Source organism: Triticum urartu, chromosome 4 (assembly GCF_003073215.2).
Source record: "Triticum urartu cultivar G1812 chromosome 4, Tu2.1, whole genome shotgun sequence".
Lineage (NCBI taxonomy): Eukaryota > Viridiplantae > Streptophyta > Magnoliopsida > Poales > Poaceae > Triticum > Triticum urartu.
In genome coordinates, this window is record NC_053025.1 from 580,058,129 (window position 1) to 580,081,728 (window position 23,600).

Below are 23,600 nucleotides of genomic sequence, written 5' to 3' on the forward strand. Positions count from 1 at the left end.
AGATTTTAGCAACTTAGCACAAGTCAAGCATACAACCTACACATGCAATTCTAAGAGTATAGCAGCGGAATGTAAAGCAATTGCATATGAAGGTAAAGGGAGGAGTTTGGAGGGAGCAAACGCAATGTAGACACGGAGATTTTTGGCGTGGTTCCGATAGGTGGTGCTATCGTACATCCATGTTGATGGAGACTTCAACCCACGAAGGGTAACGGTTGCGTGCGTCCACGGAGGGCTCCACCCACGAAGGGTCCACGAAGAAGCAACCTTGTCTATCCCACCATGGCCATCGCCCACGAAGGACTTGCCTCACTAGGGTAGATCTTCACGAAGTAGGCGATTTCCTTGCCCGTACAAACTCCTTGGTTAACCTCCACAATCTTGACAGAGGCTCCCAAGTGACACCTAGCCAATCTAGGAGACACTACTCTCCAAGAGGTAACAAATGGTGTGTTGATGATGAACTCCTTGCTCTTGTGCTTCAAATGATAGTCTCCCCAACACTCAACTCTCTCTCTCATAGGATAGGATTTGGTGGAAAGATGATTTGAGTGGAAAGCAACTTGGGAAGGCTAGAGATCAAGATTTATGTGGTTGGAATGAAGTATCTTGACCTCAACACAAGTGTAGGTGGTTCTCTCTCTCAGAAAATGTATGTTGGAAGTGTAGGCATGTTCTGATGGCTCTCTCCTATAATGAAGAGTGGGTGGAGGGGTATATATAGCTTCCACACAAAATCTAACCGTTACACACAAATCACCAAACTTGGTGGGACCGAATCATACAACTCGGTCAGACCGATTTAGTTCATAACGTGACCGTTAGGGTTTTTGGTGGGACCGACATGTCAACTCGGTGAGACCGATTTCGTTAGGGTTAGGGCATAACGTAATCTCGGTGAGACCGATTACACAAACTCGGTGGGACTGATTTTGGTAATAGACAAACAGTGAGTTGGTCAGGCAAACTCGGTGGGACCGATTCGCTCATCTCGGTTGTACTGAAACGTTACGAGAGGGAAACAGAGAGTTTGCATTGTAATATCGGTGGGACCGATCGCTCATCTCAGTTTGACCGAAACGTTACGAAGGGAAACAGAGAGTTTGCAATCCCATCCCGGTGAGACTGAGATCCCTATCGGTAGTACCGAAAAGACTAGGGTTTGTGGCAGTGGCTATGTCAACTGAACTCGGTGGCGCCGGATAGATCAAATCGGTGGGGCCGAGTTTGACTTTTGGTTTGGTATATATGTGGATGTGAGAAAGTAGTTGAGGGTTTTTGGAGCATATCACTAAGCACTTTGAGCAAGAAACTCATTAAGCAACACCTCACCCCCTCTTAATAGTATTGGCTTTTCCTATGGACTCAATGTGATCTTGGATCACTTAAATGTAGAGTCCCGAGCTTTGAGGTTGAGCCAATCCTTTGTCCTTAGCATTTTGAGGGATCCACTTTCTAATCCATGTCATGCCAATCATTGAGCTTTTCCTGAAATATTTATCTTCAAGTAGCATTAGCTCAATGAGCTATATGTTGTTAGGAATTACCAAAAGCACCCGGGGATAGTTGCACTTTCAATCTCCCCCTTTTTGGTAATTGATGACAACATATAGATCAAAGCTTCGACAAATGATAATAAGATTGAAATACATCGTCGCTTTGAGAAGTATGTGATAAGCAAGAGCTCCCCCTAAATTTGTGCATTATTTAAAATTTGCTTTTGAATGCAAATGCACAATCGATTAGGATCATGGGTTACTCTTCCATGTCACATACATCTTGGTGGAGCGCTCAAAATGATAGAAATTAAAAGCATGCACTCATCACCAAGCAAGTGAATGATCATGTATGGAATATAAAGGATAGCATCATTCAACCAAACATTAATGTAGCATATGATCAACCACATGATCATATAAGTATCTCACAAGGACATAAGGTATCTCACACAAGCACACAATAAAAGTAGTTCAACCAAAGTAGCAAGAGAGATAAAAAACAAGACACTCTCTCTCGAAGCCTATGATCCATACATTTTTCTCCCCCTTTGGCAACAAGTTACCAAAAAGTTTGAAAATGCATAGTGATATACATCTCTCAGGCTTGGTCTTCGGGAGGAGGTGTGGATAGAACTCCAAGGACGAAGGCTTTCGATGAAGTAGTTGGAGCTGTTGGAGTGGGTGCTGGAGGTGGCACTGGAGTTGTAGCTACTGGTGCTGACACTGAAGTTCTAGCATCTGAGACTGGCACTACGGCAGACCTTGGACCTCGTGGCACACGCTTGAAACCATGAGTGGTTGCTTTTCCTCTGCTCTCCTCTGCTTCCTCTTGAAGCTGCTCAACTGCAGTATGAATCTCAGTCACCTTCAGATCAAGATCATAGAATTTTGTTTCCACAATCCTTTCCAGGCTCCCCTGATTCTGAGTCAGGGTGGCTGTCAGTGTCAAAACCGGCCGATCTCGGGTAGGGGGTCCCGAACTGTGCGTCTAAGGCTGATGGTAACAGGAGGCGGGGGACACAATGTTTACCCAGGTTTGGGCCCTCTCGATGGAGGTAATACCCTACTTCCTGCTTGATTGATTTTGATGATATGAGTATTACAAGAGTTGATCTACCACGAGATCGTAGAGGCTAAACCCTAGAAGCTAGCCAATGATTATCATTGTTGTTGTCCTACGGACTAAACCCTCCGGTTTATATAGATACCGGAGGGGGCTAGGGTTACACAGAGTCGGTTACAGAGAAGGAGATCTACATATCCGAATCGCCAAGCTTGCCTTCCACGCAAAGGAGAGTCCCACCCACACACAGGGCAAAGCCTTCAATCTTGTATCTTCATAGTCCAACAATCCGGCCAAAGTATATAGTCCGGCCGTCTGAGGACCCCCTAATCCAGGACTCCCTGAGTAGCCCCTGAACCAGGCTTCAATGACGACGAGTCCGGCGCGCAGATTGTCTTCGGCATTGAAAGGCGGGTTCCTTCTCCGAATACTCCATAGAAGATTTTGAACACAAGGATCGTGTGCGGCTCTGCAAAACAAATTCCACATACCATCATAGAGAGTATATTATTCCACAAACCTAATCTACTGACAACATTTCCTAACGTGACATCCTGCCATGGTCCGGTCATTATGAACCGTTTTCCCCTGCCTGCCACTGCACGTGTTGCGAGGCGGTTTTATTGGCACGTCTTGTCGAAGCAGAGATTGTGTTCCCCTTAACACGGGATTCTCATCAATACGGGTATGGGTAACCCAACCGTGCCATCAATCGCGGCGCTTGGGGAATAAGCGATTTTATGGGGCAAGTGGGGAGGCGCACAGTTTCTACCGCCTTTATAAAGGGACAAGGATTCCTCTTTTTCACCCACGCCTTCTTCTTCCCCCGCCCATCCATTCTCGTGCACTCGAGCTCCAGTGCCCAAGTTCTCATCTTCTCCGCAAAGCCATTCCAAACATGTCCGGAGCAGGAGGCAAGTGGATGGTCTCCTCCGTTACGGAGGAGGACATTACGAAGCTCCGGGAAGCCGGATACCTGGCCGCAGACATTGCGCACTGGCTCCCAGATGCGGGGCAGATCGTCCCTACTCCAGAACCCCATGAGAGGGTTGTATTCCTCAACCACTTCGTCCGCGGACTGGGATTTCCCCTCCACCCATTTGTCCGCGGGCTCTTGTTCTACTACGGGCTGGACTTCCATGATCTGGCCCCCAATTTCATCCTCAACATCTTGGCGTTTATCGTCGTGTGCGAGGCCTTCCTCCGCATCAAGCCCCACTTTGGCCTGTGGCTGAAGACCTTCAACATGAAACCGAAGGTGGTGGTCGGCCAGCAAGCGAAGTGTGGAGGCGCCATGGTGGGAAAAATGCCCAACGTCACCTGGCTCGAAGGCTCCTATGTGGAGACCATGAAGGGGTGGCAATCGGGGTGGTTCTACATCCCCGAGCCGCGCGACACCTACTGGGTGGCGGCCCTCGAATTTCGATCCGGCATCCCCACACGGCTCACCTCCTGGAAAGAGAAGGGCCTATCCTGGGGTTCATCGGTGGAGCTGACCGGACTCCAGAGCTGTGTTAAAAATATGATAAGCAAGAAAATCAAGCTTGTCAACGTGGTCCAAGTCATCCTCTTCTACCGGATCCTTCTGTGTCAAAGATGGGCATTCAATATGTGGGAGTTCGACCCCGCCGAGCACCGGACGCTGCGAGAGCTTTTCGACACGACGCACAAGGACGTCTGGAAGGTGCTGTTCAAGGCCGCCGAGGTTCCTCCTCCCCTTACCGAGGATCGTAGACTTAGCGCAAAGCGCCCTGCCAATCCATAAGATATTTATATCTCACAAGATGTTCCTTTCCCAGTATAATCATGTGAGGGATCTGAGCCTCCATGCCATTTTAACAGTACTGGGTAGCGACAGCGGAGCGGATCGATTGTCCGGCCCCACTGCCCGAGGATCCATCAAAGGCTCTCTTAACGAAGATGCTGGTTCCGGCGCCCTATGAGGCGCCAGAGAAGAAGGCCAAGAAGAAGGCCGCGGGGACCAGGAAAGGTCTCCGGCGCAAGGTTGTATCGGACTCATCGTCCAAAAACACCGAGGCGCACTCCTCCCACAAAAACGAGGAGGCGGAAGAGGAAAGTTCTCCCCCCCAACCGGGGGGGATAAGAAAAGGAAGGCCGCCCCATCTGGGGAGGCCGAAGGGTCCAAGAAGGGAAGGACCCTCCTTCCGGACCACTCCACAACAGCCGCTTACAGCGACGAGGAGTGGTTGCCCAGGGACAAGCCCCTGGCGAAGTCGTAAGTATCCGGGTGTTATAATAGTTCTTGTATGTTTTGTTTTATTGCTTCTTATCATGTCAAACATGATCGTGTAGTCCATCCAAAGCCCACATCAACGTATCCTCTTCGGATGAGTCTTTGGGCCAGTCAGCGATGAACAGAGATTTACTCCCGACAGCCACCTCCCCCCGGCCCATGGACGACATCGAGGTGTTGTCTCAGAGGGCATCGGACCAAGGGGAGAAAATTCTGGAGGCGCCCCAAGGCGACATCCCAGATGCCGGACGCAGGGGGGGTAAGATTCCCATGAGTTCTAATGACGGGGGCCGCAGCAAGTTTGGCCCCCAGTCGGATACTGCGCCGGAACCTCCAGTGGTTCCGGATTCTGTCAGGCGACCCCTCGCTAAGGGGGGCGAGCCGTCTGTGCCGATGGCCTTTGTCCATCCAGAGGCATCGGACAACTTGCTGGAAGCACTTCGCGGCGCTTCCATTGACGAAGAGCACGACACCATCATGAGTGCGGTGGTTGATACGTCTCCGTCGTATCTAATTTTTCAAACACTTTTGCCCTTGTTTTGGACTCTAACTTGCATGATTTGAATGGAACTAACCCGTACTGATGCTATTTTCAGCAGAATTACCATGGTGTTATTTATGTTCAAAAACAAACGTTCTCAGAATGACTTGAAACTTCACGGAGCAACTTTTTGGAAAATATAAAAAATACCTGCAAAAGATTGATACGTCTCCGTCGTATCTATAATTTTTGATTGTTCCATGCCAATATTATTCAACTTTCATATACTTTTTGGCAACTTTTTATATTATTTTTGGGACTAACATATTGATCCAGTGCCCAGTGCCAGTTCCTGTCTGTTGCATGTTTTTGGTTTCGCAGAATATCCATATCAAACAGAGTCCAAACGGGATAAAAACGGACGGAGCTTATTTTTGGAAAATATGGAAAATATGGAAGGAAAATCAACGCGAACCAGTGCCCGAGGTGGTCATGAGGCAGGGGGGCGCGCCCCCCCTTAGGGCGCCCCCTACCCTCGTGAGCCCACCGTAAGGCGATTGACGCTCTTCTTTTGCCGCAAGAAAGCTAATATTCAGAAAAAATCACGGTGAAGGTTTCAGGCCAATCAGAGTTACGGATCTCCATATATACATGAAACGGTGAAACAGAGCGAGAACAGAACGCAGAAACAGAGAGAGACATAGAGATAGATCCAATCTCGGAGGGGCTCTCGCCCCTCCCACGCCATGGGAGCCAAGGACCAGAGGGGAAACCCTTCTCCCATCTAGGGAGGAGGCCAAGGAAGAAGAAGAAGAAGGGGGGCCCTCTCCCCCTTGCTTCCGGTGGCGCCGGAGCACTGCCGGGGCCATCACCATCACCGCCATCTTCACCAACAACTTCACCGCCATCATCACCAACTCTCCCCCCTCTATGCAGCGGTGTAACCTCTCTCTTACCCGCTGTAATCTCTACTTAAACATGGTTCTCAACGCTATAAATTATTTCCCAATGATGTATGGCTATCCTATGATGTTCGAGTAGATCTGTTTTGTCCTAATGGCTATTTGATGATCGTGATTGGTTTGAGTTGCATGTTTTATTATTGGTGTTGTCCTATTGTGCTCTCCGTGTCGCGCAAGCGTGAGGGATTCCCGCTGTAGGGTTTGCAATATGCTTATGATTTGCTTATGGTGGGTGGCGTGAGTGACAGAAGCACATACCCGAGTAAGTAGGTTGTTTGCGTATGGGATAAAGAGGACTTGATACTTTAATGCTATGGTTGGGTTTTACCTTAATGAATCTTTAGTAGTTGCGGATGCTTGCTAGAGTTCCAATCATAAGTGCATATGATCCAAGTAGAGAAAGTATGTTAGCTTATGCCTCTCCCTCAAATAAAATTGCAATAATGATTACGGTCTAGTTATCGATTGCCTAGGGATAAATAACCTTCTTGTTGACAAAAGCTCTTCACTAAAACTAATTTAGTTGTGTCTTCATCTAAACAACCCCTAGTTTTATTTTCGTGCTCTTTACTTTCTTGCTAGCCTAGCCAAAAACACCTACAAAGTACTTCTAGTTTCATACTTGTTCTAGGTAAAGCAAACGTCAAGCGTGCGTAGAGTTGTATCGGTGGTCGATAGAACTTGAGGGAATATTTGTTCTACCTTTAGCTCCTCGTTGGGTTTGACACTCTTACTTATCAAAAGAGGCTACAATTGATCCCCTATACTTGTGGGTTATCAAGACCTTTTTCTAGCGTCCTTGCCGGGGAGCAATAGCGTGGGGTGAATATTCTCGTGTGTGCTTGTTTGCTTTATCACTAAGTAATTTTTATTTGCTGTTCTTAGTTGTTTCCTATCTTTAGTTATGGGTAGGAAACGCAAAATACCAAAAAAATTAGTTGTACCTACTGAACCAATGGTTGAAGAACCAATCAAAATCTATCACACTGCTGAAGCTTATTACTTGGATCATCTTCGATCCCTATGTGCTCGTGCTGAAACCCCAACTAGCTTAGTTGAGGGAAAATCTTTAGATGAGCATGCTTGTTATGTGCGACACCGTATATCTCAAAAAGGGAAACTTTTACAGCATCAAATTAATACTATGCAATGCTATGCTTGGAATTTATGCTATTATTATGATTTTACTTGTTGTTCTGAAAACCCTAAGAAACACCTTCCCTACCAATGTGATTTTAGTGATAATGGAATCATATCTTCGTATGCTAAAGCTGCTTATAGTTACTATGATGTTCAACAAATTGAAGAATTTGTTGCTTTTAAGGGTGCTTTTGAAATTGCTTCTTTGATTGAAAAGTATGATGCTACTCTTTACAAATCTGAAAATTTTGCCATACTTGAATATTGTTATGAGAATTATGCTTCTAATGCCTATGTTAAACAATATATTGAGGAGTACTCTGCTGCCCAAGAAGAAACTAATATTTTGCAGGAGTCTATGGAAGAAGAAATTGATGAAACTGTGAGCTCATTGGATGAAAAAGATGATGAGGAGAGCGAAGAACAAAAGGAGGAAGAGCGGATTAGCTACCCGTGCCCACCTTCTAATGAGAGTAACTCTTCAACTCATACATTGTTTCAATTCCCTTCGTGCTTACCGAAGGATGATTGCTATGATGATTGTTATGATCCCGTTGATTCTTTTGACATATCCCTTTTTGATGATGCTTGCTATGCTTGTGGCCAAGATGCCAATATGAATTATGCTTATGGAGATGAACTTGCTATAGTTCCTTATGTTAAACATGAAATTGTTGCTATTGCACCCACGCATGATAGTCCTATTATCTTTTTGAATTCTCCCAACTACACTATATCGGAGAAGTTTGCACTTATTAATTAAGGATTATATTGATGGGTTGCCTTTTACCGTTGCACATGATGATTTTGATAGATATAATATGCATGTGCTTGCTGCTCCTACTTGCAATTATTATGAGAGAGGAACTATATCTCCACCTCTCTATGTTTCCAATACGATAAAATTGCAAGAAATTGTTTATACTATGCATTGGCCTTTACTAGGTGTGCATGAATTGTTCTTTTATGACATGCCGATGCATAGAAAGAGAGCTAGACTTCGCCATTGCTTGATATATGTTTATTTGTGATCACTACTAAATGCCAAATCATTGCTAATTAAAATTGGCTTTGATATACCTTGGGATCCGGGTGGATTCACTACTTGAGCACTATATGCCTAGCTTAACGGCTTTAAAGAAAGCGCTGCCAGGGAGACAACCCGGAAGTTTTAGAGAGTCATTTATTTCTGTTGAGTGCTTTCATATAGTTTAAAAACAACAAAAATAAAGAGGGGAACCCAAAGCTTTTTCAAAAAGAAAAGTGAAAGTGAGAAAGACAAGCATTGTTGAAGTGGGAGCTAGCCTTGAACTTTGTTCATGCTCACAGAAACTTTGTGAATCTTGATTACAGAAAATTTTCAATAAAAATAATTATCCCCTTGTACAATTCCACTGTATTATAAAAATAATGTGCCAAGGTTTGCCTTTAGGATGTTTACAGTGCTTGTTGGTTTGTGCGGTGCAGGACAGAAACTTTGGCTGTAGTGCATGAATTTTAATTTTTTTACTGGAACATCAAATGGTTCTGATTCTTTTTGCACTGTCTTGCTATACAAATTGTTTATTTTTCCTAATTTTGGAAGATTTTTTCAAGTATCATAAGTATGGTGAATGTTTAGATTGCTACAGACTGTTCTGTTTTAGACAGATTCTGTTTTTGATGCATAGTTTGCTTGTTTTGATGAAACTATCAATTTATATCAGTGGATTAAGCCATGAAAAAGTTATATTACAGTAGACACAATGCAAAAAAATATGAATTGGTTTGCAACAGTACTTAGAATAGTGATTTGCTTTATTATACTAACGGATCTTACCGAGTTTTCTGTTGAAGTTTTGTGTGGATGAAGTGTTCGATGATTGAGAAGGTCTCGATGTGAGAAGAAGGAAGAGAGGAAAGAGCTCAAGCTTGGGGATTCCCAAGGCACCCCAAGTAAATATTCAAGGAGACTCAAGCGTCTAAGCTTGGGGATGCTGGGGAGGCATCCCCTCTTTCTTCAACAAATATCGATATGTTTTCGGATTCGTTTCGTTCATGCGATATGTGCAAGTCTTGGAGCGTCTTTTGCATTTAGGTTCTTATTTTTCTTTTTATGCACCATCCTGGTATGAGATAGTCCTTGGTTGATTTATAAAATGCTCATTTCACTTCACTTATATTTTTTGAGTATGGCTTTATAGAATGCTTCATGTGCTTCACTTATATCATTTGAAGTTTGGATTGCCTGTTTCTCTTCACTTAGACAACCGCCATTTGTAGAATGCTCTTTTGATTCACTTATATTTGTTAGAGCACGGGCATATCTTTTGTAGAAAGAATTAAACTCTCGTGCTTTGGGGGTCGATAGGAGAAGACCATAATTAAATTGTTGAAGTGGCTCTTATATGCATTATTGTTGATCTGACAAAAGAGCCCATATTGCCTTGTCTTCTCCTGTTTATTGAATGCTTGCAGATTCCAGCTTAGTCCAATACACGTTCACTATTATTATTATTCACATCATTCGACTGTGCAAGTGAAAGGCATTTATGATGTTATATGATGGACTGACTGAGATGAGAAAAACTGGTATGAACTCGACCTCTTTTGTTTTTGTAAATATGATTAGTTCATCGTTCCTAATTCAGCCTATTATGGATAAACATGTTTGCAATGACAACTAGAGATCATAGTTTCTTGTGCCATGCTTGATTAGCTATGAGTTATAATGGTTTACCTTGCGTGCCAACATGCTATTAAAATGGTTATGATGTGGTATGATAGGGTGGTATCCTCCTCTGAATGATTTAAGTGACTTGACTTGGCACATGTTCACGCATGTAGTTGAAACAAAATCAACATAGCCTTCATGATATTTATGTTCATGGTGGATTATATCCTACTCATGCTTGCATTCGGTGTCAATTAATTTTAATGCATGTTCATGACTGCTGTCGCTCTCTAACTGGTCGCTTCCCAGTCTTTTGCTAGCCTTCACCTGTACTAAGCGGGAATACTGCTTATGTATCCAACTCCATAAACCCCAAAGTTATTCCAAATGAGTCCACCATACCTACCTATATACGGTATCTACCTGCCGTTCCAAGTAAATTTGTATGTGCCAAACTCTAAACCTTCAAATAAATATCCTGTTTTGTATGCTCGAATAGCACATGTATCAACTAGGGCTGTCCGTATCTGATGACCCACAAGTATAGGGGATCTATCGTAGTCCTTTTGATAAGTAAGAGTGTCAAACCCAACGAGGAGCAGAAGGAAATGATAAGTGGTTTTCAGCAAGGTATTCTCTGCAAGTACTGAAATAAGTGGTAACAGATAGTTTTGTGACGGGATAAATTGTAACGAGCAACAAGTAACAAAAGCAAATAAAGTGCAGCAAGGTGGCTCAATCCTTTTTGTAGCAAAGGACAAGCCGGAACAAACTCTTATAATAGGAAAAGCACTCCCGAGGACACATGGGAATATCGTCAAGCTAGTTTTCATCACGTTCATATGATTCGCGTTCGATACTTTGATAATTTGATATGTGGGTGGACCGGTGCTTGGGTGTTGTTCTTACTTGAACAAGCATCCCACTTATGATTAACCTCTATTGCAAGCATCCGCAACTACAACAAAAGTATTAAGGTAAACCTAACCATAGCATGAAACATGTGGATCCAAATCAGCCCCTTACGAAGCAACGCATAAACTAGGGTTTATGCTTCTGTCACTCTAGCAACCCATCATCTACTTATTACTTCCCAATGACTTCCTCTAGGCCCAAATAATGGTGAAGTGTTATGTAGTCGACGTTCACATAACACCACTAGAGGCCAGACAACATACATCTTATCAAAATATCAAACGAATACCAAATTCACATGACTACTAATAGCAAGACTTCTCCCTTGTCCTCAGGAACAAACATAATTACTCACAAAGCATATTCATGTTCATAATCAGAGGGGTAATAATATGCATATAGGATCTGAACATATGATCTTCCACCAAATAAACCAACTAGCATCAACTACAAGGAGTAATCAACACTACTAGCAACCTACTAGAACCAATCCCGGACTTTGAGACAAGATTTGGATACAAGAGAGGAACTAGGGTTTGGAGATGAGATGGTGTTGGTGAAGATGTTGATGAAGATTGCCCTCCCCCGATGAGAGGAGCGTTGGTGATGACGATGGTGATGATTTCCCCCTCTCGGAGGGAAGTATCCCCGGCAGAACAGCTCTGCCAGAGCTCTAGATTGGTTCCGCCAAGGTTCCGCCTCGTGGCGGCGGAGTCTCATCCCGAAAAGTTCCTTCCTATTTTTTCTCATCCAAAGACTTCATATAGGAGAAGAAGGACGTCGGAGAGCCACCAGGGGGCCCACGAGGTAGGGGGCGCGGCCTAGGGGGGGGCGCCCCCCACCCTCGTGAGCAGGGTGTGGGCCCCCTGGCCTTCATCTTTGGCGAGGATTTTTCTTTATTTATTTTGAGATGTTCCGTGGAGTTTCAGGACTTTTGGAGTTGCGCAGAATAGGTCTCTAATATTTGCTTCTTTTCCAGCCTAGAATTCCAGCTGTCGGCATTCTCCCTCCTTATGTAAACCTTGTAAAATAAGAGAGAATAGCCTTAAGTATTGTGACATAAAGTGAAATAATAGTCCATAATGCAATAAATATCGATATAAATGCATGATGCAAAATGGACGTATCAACTCCCCCAAGCTTAGACCTCGCTTGTCCTCAAGCGAAAAGCCGATAACAATAAATATGTCCTCATGTTTAGAGGTAGAGGCGTCGATAAAAATAAAATACGGACATGAAGGCATCATGATTATTCTCATAACAACAACATATATAGCTTTTGTCATATGATTACTTATGTTTAAGTGATGATCTATTCACAATGCAAAAGTATAAATCATAAACCTTATTGGGCTCCGACAAACTATAATCTCAGTCATTGAAGCAATTGCAATTTGTCATAACATCGGTAAGAGTCTATGTTAGAGCTAAAAAGCAAGTCCACATACTCAACTATCATTTAGTCCTCCATAACTACTAACACTCACGCAATACTTGTGGTTATGGAGTTTTAATCGAACACAGAGAAAGATAGGGGCTTATAGTTTTGCCCCACAACCTTTTACCTCAAGGGTAATGTCAACAATAATGGTTCATGCTCCCTACATCCAATTAGATATATATATCATGTTCTTTCCAACATGCTGAGCTTGCCAAAGGATAAAATAAAAAAGAAAAGGTGAAGATCACCATGACTCTTGCATAAGGTAGAGGATAATAATAAAGGATAGACCCTTCGCAGAGGGAAGCAGAGGTTGCCATGTGCTTTTATGGTTATATGCACAAAATCTCAATGCGAAAGAACGTCACTTTATATTGCCCCTTGTGATATGAACCTTTATTATGCAGTCTGTCGCTTTTAGTACTTCCACATCACAAGATCGTATAAAGCTTATTTCTCCCACACCAATCAATCATACATATTTAGAGCAATTTTTATTGCTTTGCACCGATGACAACTTACTTGCAGCATCTTACTCAATCCATAGGTAGATATGGTGGACTCTCATGGCAAAACTGGTTTAAGGGTATTTGGAAGCACAAGTAGTATTTCTACTTGGTGCCGAGAATTTGGCTAGCATGAGGGGGAAAGGCAAGCTCAACAAGTTAGAGGATCCATGACAACATACTTTATCTCAAATATAAGAAATACATAACTCATTACATTGTCTTCCTTGTCCAACATCAACCCTTTAGCATGTCATATTTTAATGAGTGCTCTCAATCATAAAAGATGTCCATGATAATATATCTATATGTGAAAACCTCTCTTTCGTTATTACTTCCTATTAATTGCAACAATGACCAAAGTTATGTCTGCCAACTCCCAACAACTTTTAATCATCATACTCTTTCTATGTGAAGTCATTACTCTCAATAAGATCAATATGAACTCTTTGTTTCTTTTTATTCTTTTCGTCTTTCTTTTATTCATCCAAGATCATGGCAAAATAATCAAGCCCTTGACTCAACACTAATCTTTATTATATATAGCTCACGGACTCGATTACAAAGAGAGATCATAAAGCAAAACTCAAAACTAGATCATGCCATAAACTTTATTCTACTAGATCAAGATACTACTAATAGGATCGAACTAAGAAAAACGATAAAGCTAGGAGTTGTGATGGTGATACGATACCGGGGCACCTCCCCCAAGCTTGGCAGTTGCCAAGGGGAGTTCCCATACCCATGTGATTATGTCTCCTTCTTTGTTGTCGGTGTAATATTCTTGGTGATGATTCCCCTCAGGATGCGGTTCTCCTCCTCGAGCTTATTGACTTGCTGTTTGAGGTCCATTATTTCCTTACAAAGCTTTCCTGTGACAGCTAAAGCTCCTTGCACCCAAGGGTGTTGCATAGCTGCGGGAGAACAAGTGACACTCCTCTTCATATTTTCATAGGAAAGAAATCTAACATTAGAAGGGATAACCGAGTTTGGAATAGCTGAGCTCTGTAGTTCCCCCATCGTGAACCCAGCTCGGAGGCGAGAGGTGGCTTCTTGATCCTCCATGGCATCTACTCTCATCAAGTCAGCCTCCATCTCTTCCTTCGTTGCTGGCCCAAAGTGGTCAGCGTCGCTGTTTGCCCTTGGTTCCGGTGCCGTATTAGATACCCGGCTCTCCCCAATTGACTCTTGAGAAGACATCTTGCTCTAATCTGGAGCAGCAATAGCTCGAAAACAAAAACAGAGGATATTTGCGTGATACCGGAGTCAAAACCTTCGGGAGAATATATAATGAATTTTTACCGACCAAAATACGTATCGTGCAAGAAAACGGAGTCCGGAAGGCACACGAGGTGCTCACGAGGTAGGGGGCGCGCCCAGGGGGGTAGGGCGCGCCCACCACCCTCGTGGGACCCTCGTGTCCTTCCCGGACTGCTACTTATTTTTCTATTTTTCTAAATATTCCAAAATGGAGAAATATTGCCTAAAAAATTGTTTTGGAGTCGGTTTGCTTACCGTACCACATACCTATTCCTTTTCGGAGTCTGAAACGTTCCGGGAAGTGTCCCTTATGTATTCCTCCGGGGTTACGGTTTCAATAATATTGGTTTCAACATTTATGGGATTACCTGAGATATAATGTTTAATTCTTTGACCGTTTACCACCTTCGGATTTGTGCCCTCGAAGTTGTTGATCTTTATGGCACCGGAACGATAGACCACTTCGATAACATAGGGGCCTTCCCATTTAGAGAGAAGTTTTCCTGCAAAAAATCTTAAACGAGAGTTGTATAGCAATACATAATCACCTACATTAAACTCACACTTTTGTATCCTTTTGTCATGCCATCTTTTAACTTTTTCTTTAAACAACTTGGCATTTTCATAAGCTTGGGTTCTCCATTCATCAAGTGAGCTAATATCAAATAACCTCTTTTCACCGGCAAGTTTAAAATCATAGTTGAGCTATTTAATAGCCCAATATGCCTTATGTTCTAGTTCGAGAGGTAAGTGACATGCTTTTCCATAGACCATTTTATACGGAGACATACCCCTAGGATTTTTGTATGCAGTTCTATAAGCCCATAATGCATCATCAAGTTTCTTAGACCAATTCTTTCTAGACCTATTTACGGTCTTTTGCAAAATTAATTTGAGCTCTCTATTGCTCAACTCTACTTGACCACTAGACTAAGGGTGATAAGGAGATGCAATTCTGTGATTAACATCATATTTAGCAAGCATTTTACGAAAAGCACCATGAATAAAGTGTGAACCACCATCAGTCATTAAATATCTAGGGACTCCAAACCTCGGGAAAAAATAATTTCCTTAAGCATTTTAATAGAAGTGTTATGATCAGCACTACTAGTTGGAATAGCTTCTACCCACTTAGTAACATAATCTACAGCAACTAAAATATGTGTGTATCCATTAGAGGCAGGAAAAGGTCCCATATAATCAAAGCCCCAAACATCAAACGGTTTAATAACAAGAGAATAATTCATAGGCATTTCTTGACGTCTACTAATATTACCAATTCTTTGACATTCATCACAAGACAAGACAAACTTACGGGCATCCTTGTAGAGAGTAGGCCAATAAAAACCAGATTGCAATACGTCATGTGCAGTTCTATCTCCAGCGTGGTGTCCTCCATAAGCCTCAGAATGACACTTGCGTAGGATCTGTTCCTGTTCATGCTCAGGTACACAACGTCTAATAACACCATCTACTCCTTCTTTATAAAGATGTGGGTCATCCCAAAAGTAATGTCTTAAATCATAGAAAAACTTTTTCTTTTGCTGGTATGTAAAGCTAGGTGGTATAAACTTAGCAACAATATAATTAGCATAATCAGCATACCATGGAGTACTACGAGAAGTACTTATAACATTTAATTGTTCATGAGGAAAGCTATCATTAATAGGTAGTGGGTCATCAAGAATATTTTCTAACCTAGACAAGTTGTCTACAACGGGGTTCTCAGCTCCCTTTCTATCAACAATATGCAAATCAAATTCTTGTAGCAAGAGAACCCATCTAATAAGTCTAGGTTTAGCATCTTTCTTTTCCATAAGATATTTAATAGGAGCATGATCAGTTTGAATAGTTACTTTAGAATCGACAATATAAAGTCTGAACTTATCACAAGCAAATACAACAGCTAAAAGCTCTTTTTCAGTAGTAGCATAGTTTCTTTGAGCATTGTCTAGAGTCTTACTAGCATAATGAATAACATTTAATTTCTTATTAACTCTTTGCCCTAGAACAACACCTACAGCATAATCACTAGCATCACACATAATTTCAAAGGGTAAATTCCAATCAGGTGGCTGAACAACAGGTGCAGAGACTAATGCTTTCTTAAGTGTTTCAAATGCTTCTACACAATCATCATCAAAGACAAACAGTATATCTTTTTGCAATAAATTAGTCAGAGGCCGAGAAATTTTTGAGAAGTCCTTAATGAACCTCCTATAAAATCCGGCATGACCAAGGAAACTTCTTATACCTTTGATGTCCTTGGGACATGGCATCTTTTCAATAGCATCGACCTTGGCTTTATCAACTTCAATACCTCTTTCATAAACTTTATGCCCCAAGACAATACCTTCATTAACCATAAAGTCGCACTTTTCCCAATTCAAGACAAGATTAGTTTCTTCACATCTCTGCAAAACTCGATCAAGATTGCCCAAGCAATCATCAAAAGAGGAACCATAGACGGAAAAGTCGTCCATGAAAACCTCACAAATCTTTTCACAAAAGTTAGAGAATATAGCCATCATGCATCTTTGAAAGGTAGCATGTGCATTACATAAACCAAAAGGCATACGTCTATAAGCAAAAGTACCAAAAGGGCATGTAAAAGTAGTCTTTGATTGATCTCTAGCCGACACAGGTATTTGAGAGAAACCAGAATAACCATCTAGAAAGCAATAGTGTGTATGTTTGCATAATCTTTCTAGCATTTGATCAATAAAAGGTAAGGGGTAATGATATTTGTTAGTAGCTTTATTTAATTTGTGGAAATCAATTACCATCCTATAACCTGTGATAATTCTTTGTGGAATCAACTCATCTTTATCATTAGGAACAACACTAATACCTCCCTTCTTAGGGACACAATGGACAAGACTTACCCACTCACTATCAGCAACGGGATAGATTATACCTGCCTCCAGAAGCTTTAGTATTTCTTTTCTTACCACTTCTTTCATTTTAGGATTCAGACGTTGTTGAGGATCACGAACTGGTTTGGCATCTGCTTCCAAATTTATTTTATGTTGATATAGAGTGGGACTAATGCCCTTAAGATCATCAAGAGTATATCCAATAGCAGCACGATGCTTCTTCAGAGTTTTCAATAATCTTTCTTCTTCATGCTCTAAAAGGTTAGTAGTAATAATAACATGATATATCTTCTTTTCACCAAGATAAGTATATTTAAATTATCAGGCAAAGGTTTAAGCTCAAACACTGGATCACCCTTGGGTGGAGGAGGATCCCATAAAATTTCAACAGGCAAATTATGTTGCAGAATAGGTTCATGTTTAAAGAATACTTCATCTATTTCCCTTCTTTCATTCATGAACATATCATTTTCATGGTCTAGCAAATAGTGTTCTAAAGGATCACTAGGAGGTACGGCAATAGAAGCAAGACCAATAATTTCATCCTTACTAGGTAATTCTTCCTCACGATGTTGTTTACTAAATTTAGAGAAATTAAACTCATGAACCATATCATCCGAGCCAATAGTAACAACATTCTTTTTGCAATCTATCCTAGCATTAACAATGTTCAAGAAGGGTCTACCAAATATAATGGGACAAAAGCTATCTTGCGGAGAAGTAAGAACAAGAAAATCAGCAGGATATTTAGTTTTCCCACACAAGACTTCAACATCTCTAACAATTCCCATCGCTGAAATAGTATCTCTGTTGGCAAGTTTAATTGTGACATCAATATCTTCTAACTCAGCAGGTGCAATTTCATGCTTGATTTCTTTATACAAGTCATAAGGTATAACACTAGCACTAGCACCCATATCACATAAGCCATGATAACAATGTTCTCCTATTTTAACAGAAATAACAGGCACGCCTACCACATGTCTATGTTTATCTTTATCACAAGGCTTAGCAATTCTAGCAGTTTCATCTTTGAACTGAATAACATGCCAATCAATATTATTAGACACGAGATCTTTAACAATAGAAATATTAGGTTCTACTTTAACTTGCTCAGGAGGTGTATAAGTTCTAATATTGCTTTTACGAACAACAGTTGAAGCTTTAGCATGATCCTTTATTCTAACAGGGAAAGGCGGTTTCTCAACATAAGAAGTAGGAACAATAGGATCATTATAAGTGACAGTCTTTTCTTCAACTTTAATAGGTGCAGCTACTTTTACTTCTATGGGAGGATGATATTTAAACCACTTCTCCTTAGGGAGATCAACATAAGTAGCAAAAGATTCACAGAAAGAAGCTACTATCTCAGAGTCAAGTCCATATTTAGTGCTAAACTTACGGAAAATATCGGTGTCCATAAAAGATTTAACACAATCAAACTTAGGTGGCATACCTGACTCCTTACCTTCGTCGAGGTCCCAATCTTCAGAGTTGCGTTTAATTCTATCCAACAAATTCCATCTGAATTCAATAGTCTTCATCATAAAAGAGCCAGCACAAGAAGTATCGAGCATGGTGCGATTGTTTTCAGAAAGCCGAGCATAAAAACTTTGCATAATTATTTCTCTCGAGAGCTCATGATTGGGGCATGAATATAACATTGATTTAAGCCTCCCCCAAGCTTGAGCGATGCTTTCTCCTTCGCGAGGCCAGAAATTATATATATAATTGCGATCACGATGAACAAGATGCATAGGGTAATACTTTTGATGAAATTCCAACTTCAATCTTTTATAGTCCCATGATTTCATATCATCACATAGCCTATACCATATCAATGTGTCTCCCTTCAAAGATAAAGGGAAGAGCTTCTTCTTGGCAACATCATCGGGTATATCTGCAAGCTTAAATAATCCACAAACTTCATCCACATATATTAAGTGTTCATCAGGATTCTTTGTTCCATCTCCTGTAAAAGGGTTAGCTAGCAGTTTTTCCATCATACCCGAAGGAAATTCAAAAGGAGTTTCATTTTCAATAGGTTCAGTAGGTTGAGGAGCAACTCTTTGCTCTACTGGATGGGGTGAAGATACCCCGAACAAGCCCCTCAGAGAATTACTTTCCATAGTAACAAGTGACAGTAAATTTCAGCACACTATATAAATTTTTCCTTACCGAATTCCACCTACCAAAGGCGCTACACTCCCCGGCAATGGCGCCAGAAAAAAGTCTTGATGACCCACAAGTATAGGGGATCTATCGTAGTCCTTTCGATAAGTAAGAGTGTCAAACCCAACGAGGAGCAGAAGGAAATGATAAGCGGTTTTCAGCAAGGTATTCTCTGCAAGTACTGAAATAAGTGGTAACAAATAGTTTTGTGATGGGATAAATTGTAACGAGCAACAAGTAACAAAAGTAAATAAAGTGCAGCAAGGTGGCCCAATCCGTTTTGTAGCAAAGGACAAGCCGAAACAAACTCTTATAATAGGAAAAGCACTCCTGAGGACACATGGGAGTATCGTCAAGCTAGTTTTCATCACGTTCATATGATTCGCGTTTGATACTTTGATAATTTGATATGTGGGTGGACCGGTGCTTGTGTGACACTCCAAAAATTTTGATTTGGTTTTTATCAAAATCTTTATACGATTTGAAGGAGGCTATTTAAAATTTTTCTTAAAACCTCTCCCTCTCAAAACTTTTATGACAAATATTTTGGTACTCTTCTCAACCTTGATTTTAGGTCTTGAGAGCTTTTCATTTTGTCTTGACCCTACCCATTTAATTTTTTTTAAATCCATTCTATTAAGAAGAAACCCTAGGGATCATGGGTTTATTCTTTTCCCATTCAAAAATTTCCCTTTTTGCCAAGTCACATATTGACATTGCCCTCCAAAACCCATCCCTGCCTTGGATCAGGTCAAGACTCCCACCTCCAGCAAGTTTCAAGCCATTTTTGATTTTTATTCAATTTATTTTAACCTCAAAACTATTTCTGTGATTATTTTGGACCTAGGTGATTTACAAAGGAACTACAAGTTTCCTTTGGAGTTTTAACTCCAAACAAACTTCTCTGACTAGTCCTTAGTACCCTCAACTTAGACCCATCAAGATCCACTTGTCCTCAGTTCAAAATTTTCAAAATTTGCCCACCGCAAGTTTGGACCAGAAATGCCATTTTTGGTGAAATTCATATTTTTCCTTTTCCAAAAATTTTGAGATAATTCCTGCAGCTTCCAGATACACCAAGAGGCCACCTCACCGAAGATCAGCTCCAGAAAAATTTCCCACATACCAAAAACATTTCATCGAACAGTTGGCAGGCACGGTTACTATTCAAAATTTAGAAAAATTCAGAGTTCAGTGTCAAGTTCAGTCAGCGGCGTTGTTTTCTTTAGAGTTTGGCATCGATCACACCAGTGCGCGCGCTGGCATCTTGCTCACTGCTCCCCCTCCTTATCCAGAGCGCCGCAAGGTCGCTTGGCCGGGCGCGGGCGTCGGTGGCGACGTGGCTCGCCAGCTCCGGCGTCTTCTGCGATGGCAGAGCCACCCGTGGCGGCCAACAAAGACCGGCCCTGACTTTCAGCGCCGTCCGGCACCGCCCCAGCCACCAGAGGCCTCCGCGTGTCCACCCCCTCCTCTGTGCACAACTGCGGCACCGTCGCCGTGGCCTAGCAAGCACAGGGCGTGCTCTCTGCCGCCGACGGGCCCGCGAGGCGCCGTTCCGTCGAAACCGCGGAGCAGGCCAAATCCAACCGAGGTTAGCATTTGAGTGGAGCCAGTGGATCATCTCGAAGCTGCCCAATCACCTAAATGGCCCGTTCAACCTCTGCACTGCCATAACCATCGCTGGAGTTATCCCATTCTCGGGCACCGCCTCAGGCCAGCTATAAAAGGGGGCCTCGAGCTTGATCTCGACCAGGCATCACCCCTCCACCTCTCTAGAGCCACGCCCAGCCACTAGGAGGACCTCGAGGGGGTCTTCTGCTCCGTCTCCGGCCGCCCTGATCCGCTTCGGGCTCCGGCGAGATCAGCTCCGGTGAGAGCAACCCCGCCTCCCATACCTTGTCAGCAACCTCCTAGTGCACCCACACTTCTAACCCACGCCCCAATTTGAAGCTTGCAGCTCTGTTTGGAGAGAATCAACCTCGCCCGAACCACCGTCCGCCGGAGTTGGGGCCGCCGTCGACGTGGTGCTCGCCGACGCTCAACTCCACCACCCACAGGTGCGGAATAACACCGTGAACCCGTAGGTACCCCCCGATCCCCCTGCCTCGCCATGGATCGCCGCCGGCGACCACCACGGCCCTCGGGCGCCAGTGCCCTGTTTTGGTTTTCAAACCCGACGGGTGGGACCCCCCCGTCAGCTTTTTCTCCTTTTCGAAGCGTTTTTTGAAAACGCCTTCGGGCAAAATATGTCTCCCCTCTGGACTGGCGTATTTATAACTGAAACGTTTTCTGTTTTATAAAATGAACCCAGGAAACTTTCTGTTTCATTACAGAAAGGTCCCTGGACTAAAACCCTTATAACTTTTAAACAAAAGATGATTTTGACTTGAATCTTTTTCTGCCATCTTTATTTTTTCTGTCTAGTTTTTTGTCATATTTATTTGAAAAATATTTGGGATACTTTTGTGCACACACGGTATTTATGTAGTATCCGATTTTCTTTTAATACGTAGATACCGGAGGAGGTAAAGGAGACGCGAACTTCACCGAGCTAGACTCCGACTTCTCCGAACCAGGCAAGCATGTTTGAACCTTTGATATGATGAGTGTTTTGCGTGTTTGCTCGAGTAGTTTTTCTCATGGCATGTTTATATAAGCATTTGTGAATGTTATGTGCATGCAAGGCAAGCTACAGGTGAGCTTCGAAGTTCGATGTGTCCTTATGATGATAAGATAACACGATCATGTGGTGACATGATGGGTTGCAAGCTGGTATTGTGGAAGCATACCAGTTTTATGTCAACCGTGAACTCCAGTTTTAACGTGGGTCAAGTCTCGATCCCGTTCGTTTCCCCTTCGTGCTGCCACATGTTTTCTGCAAAGAGTGCGGTTTAGTAAGTTGCAAACCTCTTTCCTTGTACACACCAAATAGAGGGACCGTGATGAGGGTTCCATGGCCCTGGATTAAAGCCCGTCATCCGGTCAGGGGGCATGGGTGTTTCCGGTTGGGACCGAGAGGGGGGCACCCCTTAGAGCGCGCGATATAAATTTGATCCCATGCTATTCGAGGTTGTGGCCTCCCCGTCTTAAGGTTTTTCTTGAACGTTGCCGAGGGTGATTCCTAGCAACGGAATGTGGAATGGGTGTGTACTGGTTAGATGTGTTTCTTCTAAAACACTGTAAACAGAACTAGTCCATGTGACTACCGAAACCCGTTGGCTGTGGTAAAGAGTACACACTCTGCAGAGTCAAAACCGTTCGAGTATCCATGTCCACGAGCAAGGACTTGGACATCATCTCTGTGTCAATGTCAGTCTCAGTGGCAAATCTCAGTGTCAACCCCAGTGGCAGTCTCCGGAGAATGAACATGAAACCGAGAGTGGTAAACTCGGCTGAAGCTATTTAATGTGGATGGACTAACCAGTTTATGATTATATGCTGAGTATTTCCTTGCGAAGATTTGAATTCATGAGCTACTTAAATTCGAATGATAAACTATAAGCCCTTTATGTGATGTCGCTCAGACGTCCGATTGTGGCATTATTGTTATTTACTTTTGATATAAGCCCTTTATGTGACGTCGCTCAGACGTCCGACTGTGGCATTATTGTTACTTACTTTTAATATAAGCCCTTTATGTGATGTCGCTCAGACGTCCGACTGTGGCATTATTGTTATTTACTTTTGGTATAAGCCCTTTATGTGATGTCGCTCAGACGTCCGACTGTGGCATCATTGTTATCTATTTTCGTTATAAGCCCTTTCGAGATGTCGCTTAGACATTCGACTGTGGCACGTTCTGTTATTTACTTTTCAGTATAAGCCCTTTATGTGGTGTCGCCTCGACGCCCGACTGCGGCATGTTAATCTGTTTCTACCTTTCGAGGCGTCGCTTCAGACACCCGATCGGTCTTCAGTTACTTTTATTGGGATTTCGGGAGGACTACCGCCTGACTTCCTTTTATTTATCGTGCAGTGCAAATCTATTATTTGATTGTGCATACTAATCTGCTCATGTGCATCATGTTTACATTTGTTATATCTTATGTCCGAACTGTCTTGCGAGTACATTCAAAGTACTCACCTGGCTTTTTGATTTGGCCAGATGTTGACGAAGGCGATCTTATGGATGGAGAGTTCGATAGCGAGTCCAACGCCTAGAGGAGTCCCAGTCAGTCACGTGCGACCCTGGAGTTGTTCACTTGTATTATATACGCTTCCGCCACCCGAATAAATCATCAAGCCTCACTCCAACGCTTGATGAGCTGTAAGATTTCAGAGTCATGTCATCCACCTCACTGTGACATATCCACCACCACTTTTATTACGAGTCAGTAGTTATGCCACCATACTCTTGTGTCATACCCGCCTTTATGTA